We start from the raw sequence: 5,061 nt of genomic DNA, 5'->3' as shown, positions 1-5,061 counted from the left end.
ATTTGTGTTTATATGAAATGAGGCCAATAATACTTTTCTACAGCAGTAATTGCACACCAGGAAGGACAAGACAAACCGAAATCAAGGAATGGAGTGTCCCCAAGCCTGCAGAGTGAAAAGTCTATTTACACAATTGATTCCATACACCTGAATGGGTTCCTTCACTATAGGAAATCCATGTGGAATAAGAAATGGAGAGGTATAGAAGGGTTTCTAGAGGGGAAGAAGGATGTCCCCCTTCCCACCCCCCTGCATTTAGTTTTCTGCCCATTCTGCTTCTTCACATTCTTCTCCTGCACTGTCTGCTGTCATAGATGTGGGTTGTCGCTAAGAGACTGCATGAGGAGGGTACTGTCTTTTATGCCTTCCTTCGGTGTATAAGTTCTCTGATGGCCTCCTAGAAAGCTGTTTTAGTCCGTGTGTAGGCAAGCTCTGGGTTATTAGGGAGCTCCTAGTAAAATACAGAAAAGTGAAGAGCCAGCCCCAAGCAGAATGGTGTGTGGGTGGTGTCTCTTTCTGACTTATATCAAATGCCTATTGGTTAATTGCTTGGGAATTAGCTATCATTTGTTTTTGATCATCACCACATGCAACTTCAGCTAGCTACTGGGAGTAAACTCTTTTCATTTTTAGATGCAAGACATTCCTCTGGATTAGTTGCATTGGCTATTCAATACCGAAGGATTCCAGTTGGGGTGCAGATAAATCTCAGCAGAGATGATGATGATGCTTTCTTTCAGTAATCCTTAATCAGCTGCACCTTCTTGTTGGGGGTGGCCATCCTCTGCTCGAGGGTCCTTCCAGGTTCACCTGCCCCTTCCTGCTCTGGACCAGCTGGGTCTTCTTCATGGCAGGCTGGGGGTGGGCTGGGGTGGCAAGAGGGGGGCACCCAGGGTGGGGGCACCATCAAGATGGAGGTGAGCCCTCTTCCAGAGCCCATCACTCTGGTCTGCTTTTGGCTCTACGGGAGGATCCTTCCCTCTCGGACCCGGTGTTTTTTAAAACATTTTGAAAATCGTTTCATGAGTGTCTTCCAGATAGTGAAAAGCCAAGCTGAGGATAGAGGATGGAATTAGGTAGTAAATGTGTATGAGTAAATAAAAAAATTAGTATATAAATTTTACTGAAACCTGTTCAAATGTGTGTGTTCAGGGATTTTATTTATTTGAGAGAGAGAGAGAGCATGAGAGAGGGGCAGAGGGAGAGGGAAAAGCAGACTCCCCGCTGAGCAGGGAGCCCCAGGCAGGGCTCGATCCTGGGACCCCAGGGTCATGACCTGAGCCGAAGTCATGAAGGCAGATGCTTAACTGAATGAACCCCCCCAGGGACCTCCAAGAGCGTGTGTTGTTTTTTAAGAGATGATCAGAGTAAAACCCTTTGATGTGTGCTATTTGGGCAGAAGATGAGATGCTGTGAGGGAGTGACCTGTGTGGATCTGCAGTGGGCAGCATTTCATACACAGGGGATGGTCTGCAGGGGCTGAGGCAGGTGTGCCTGGAGGTGGCGATAAAGCCATGGTGGCAGACAGAATGAAGGAGGAAGACAGTGGCCAGTGTTAGATGGTGAGGAGCCAGTTCCTGTGAGGCCTTGCAAGCTCTTGAAAAGACTTTGGCTTATATTTTGAGTGGGGTAGAAAGCTATCAGAGGCAGACAGTACCCCTAAATCTCAGTCTCTGTGGGAGGGGTTAGAGGAGTTAAAGGATCTGACATCGGCTTACACGTAGCTGCTATCTTGAAGAAAACAAAATGAAACTTTAGGGAAGCAAGGGTAGGAACCGGGAAGCCAGGCTGGAGCTGTTGCATAATGTGGGCGGAGGTGATGATGTCTTAGACCAGGGTGGAAGCCCCCGTGATGGAGAGACGGGGGCGGCGCTTGGATAGATTCCAAAGGTTGAGACGAGGATTTGCCGCAGAACTGGATGCGGAGTCCGAGAGAAGGCGCCAACTCAAGGATGACTCCCAGGTACGGCCTAAGCAAGTGCGGGAACGGCATAATCAAGGTGGCACCACCCAGGAAGGGCTGGTCCAGGGTTAGGCTCTTCCACAGAGTCACCTTCTTTGGCCCGTTCAACATGCCTGTGGTTTGTCTTATTTCTTGCACTTTGAGAAGAGGAAATAGAATCCCAGATATAGTGAGTCAATTCTCTCAAGACTGCACAGCTAGCTAGTAAATGGCCATCTTCATTTGGGTTTCCCTGAAAACGGAGCCAGGGACAAGGACGTGGGTACAGGTGGTTTATTTGAGCAACAAATGAGACCCAGGAGTAGGAGTGAGGGACTGGGGTCAGGAAGAGCCGATGTAAGTGTTTGTTACTGAGTTTGTGGGTTCTGATGGCTCCTCGAGGCCTTTAGAATGATTCCCTGAATTGTCCCCACAGAGGATTCATCCATCTGCTTGGCTCCCAGGGGCAGAATAACGGATTATAATCAGCGAATCTGGCTCCTGAGTGTAGCTCCCCTCCAGGTCAGTTGCACACCTTGTTTAGCACGTACCCCCACCTGAATCCTGGGAATAGTGCAGACTGGGGAATCAAGGTGATGACCTAGAAAATGGTTTGTTAGAAGGAGTTCCATTCTGGGATCCCTGGGTGGCTCAGTTGGTTAATCATCCTGAGACTCTTGATGTCGGCTCAGGTCCTGATCTCAGGGTCTTGAGATCAAGCCCCTCGTCAGGCTCCGTACTCAGTGGGTAGTCTACTCCAGATTCTTTCTCTACCTCTTCCTCTGCTCCTCTCTCTGCACTCGTGAGTGCTCTCTCTCTCAATCAAAAAACAAAACAAAACAAAACAAAACAAAAAAACAATGGAGCTCCATTCTGAATCTCTCTGAGGTATCCCCTTGCCAAGTCACCTTTATCTCCAGCTCTCAGTTTCCTCACCAGTAAATGAGGGGCAAGGGGATGACCTGCAGGATCTTTGTGATTCCAATATCCTTGGCACTTCTGATGGGTGTGCAATCCTAACCAATGTATCTTTGTGGTGACAAAGAGGAAATTCCCAAGGTTTAAACAAACCCAGGCATTTTCTGAGTACTCTTCTCCATGCAGGGTGCTGCATTCCTGGGGCAATCCATGCATAATCATGTGAATGTTTCCTATTGTTTCTGCAAGTTCAACTTCTTGAAAGCAAAGCCTGTAACAGCTTCAGCCCCCTGTATTGTGAAAGTGACAAAAGCAATTGGGATGATGCCAGAACTTTTAAATGCTGATTATAATCTGTATTTGGGTACACACTTCTTTAGCTGGAGCCAACATTTTCTCTTAAATTAATGATGCAAACCTCCAGCCAGAAAACAAGCATAGAAAAATATTCCTTCTTTTTTCTCCCATTTTACTCAGCTATAATCTCTGTAATTATTTTTGTGATTCTGAACATTAGTCTGTTGTATCGGGGACTAGAGGTCAGGATGGCAAAACAGCATACCATTTTCATAAAGGTTATCAGAGAAAACTGCAATTGGTTCACACACGACAGCCTTTAGTATATTGGCATGATAATGATTGTAATATATTATTTTCAGTTAGCACCTTAAGCCAAGACATTGTCATCACCCAAGCAGGTTGAATCTGTGGGCTATTGAGTGTAGAATATGTTGTACTAAAAGCTTCGAGGAATGTTAGTTTCTTCAGTTTAATTTCTAAAAGACAGCTCAGACATTTACTTGACAGGGGAGATGGCTAAATCCAGTCAAGCAAGAAACAGTTATGTATGTTTTAAAATGTAGAGGAAAGATGGATCAATGATCTCTTTGTTATTTGGGCATAATCTTATCCCATAACTGATGCCTTTGTTCCATTTCTTTTCCCATCAAGATTTCACGTGAAAACCTGCTCTACAGTGCCGCTTGTCAGGGCCAACATAAAATTGTAATTAACTGTCATGTATTGGTGAAAAGGGAGTGAATGCATGTTTCCCTTGAAATACTCAGAGATTTCGAGAGGTAAGCAGTATGATTTCCCATATAAGGATGGGGCAGGAGAGTGGTCTGAGCAGAATGGTGTTTGGTCTCTGGCGCCAAAAGCACTCTGGAGCAGAGGAGGAGGGAGACCCTCTCTGGATCTGGCCTTAAAATATTTGGGGCCAGAACTTACTATTTCCTCTCAATAACTATAATATTGGAAAAAGGTGTTTTTTTTTGTAAAGGGTGAGGTTTTTCTAAATGTGAGGTTTCTTTCTCTTTCTGGTGATTGATGATGGAGATGGTTGTACAACAATGTGAATGGGCTTAATGCCACTGAATTGTACACTTAAAAATGGTTAAAATGGTACATTTTATATTATGCATATTTTACCATAATAAAAAACATTTCTTTCTCTATATCTTTTTCCAAACAACAAAATATTGCAACAATATATGAGAACTGAGTTAGATTAAACCTATTTGAAATGCAAGAGATGGAAATTTTTATCTATTTAAGCTTAAAACTTGTCATTAGGGACTGAATTTTATGCAGTATCTCGCTTTTTTATAATTGGGGTATCAGTTTCTCTTCCAATGTTATGTTCTTATGCTGTGTGTTATTATAAGGATTAAAACCCTAACACGTTTTTTTTTTTTTTTTTTTTTTTTTTTTTTTGAGAAGAACCTAACACTTGTTTCTTGGAAAGAAGGAAAGCCCCTGAGAAACACTGTTCTGGTTTTTACTCCAGAGGAGTAGATATAGATTGTGGGGCTGGGCAAAATAAACAGAGGTTAAAATCCTGATATGACCATAAACTGTAGGATGAATTCAGTTATCTAATATTTAAATAACTGGTTAAGCTGATGAAGATTCCTGAGAAATGCAAGAGGACCAACTTTGGATAGGGATTTGAATATTTTGTTGATATTTTAAAATTACAGTAATGTCTTTGTTTATAGGCATCATTTTTTATTCACTCAGAGGAAAATACTAAAATTTATTTGCTAATATTAGTGATGTATTTTTCGTATTTCTTTTGTCAGTGAGCATCATTTAGTTCTTGGCAACCCAAAGGAGAAATGCTTACAGTACCACCAGGTAGAGGGCAAATTCTTCTTCCTAATTGTAGAGTCAGTCATCCCCATCCAGAGTCAAATTGT

General features: G+C 43.2%; 1 pseudogene; it reads right to left on the bottom strand.

Moving 5' to 3' along the window:
• Positions 1 to 255: 255 nt before the first annotated feature.
• LOC110585995 lies at positions 256 to 940 on the bottom strand (annotated as a pseudogene).
• Between the last annotated feature and the right edge of the window lie 4,121 nt (positions 941 to 5,061).

The sequence above is a fragment of the Neomonachus schauinslandi genome, chromosome 6, assembly GCF_002201575.2.
Source record: "Neomonachus schauinslandi chromosome 6, ASM220157v2, whole genome shotgun sequence".
NCBI classification, from domain to species: Eukaryota; Metazoa; Chordata; class Mammalia; order Carnivora; family Phocidae; genus Neomonachus; species Neomonachus schauinslandi.
Note: the sequence above shows the minus strand (reverse complement) of the source record. Positions and strands in the feature narration are given on the sequence as shown.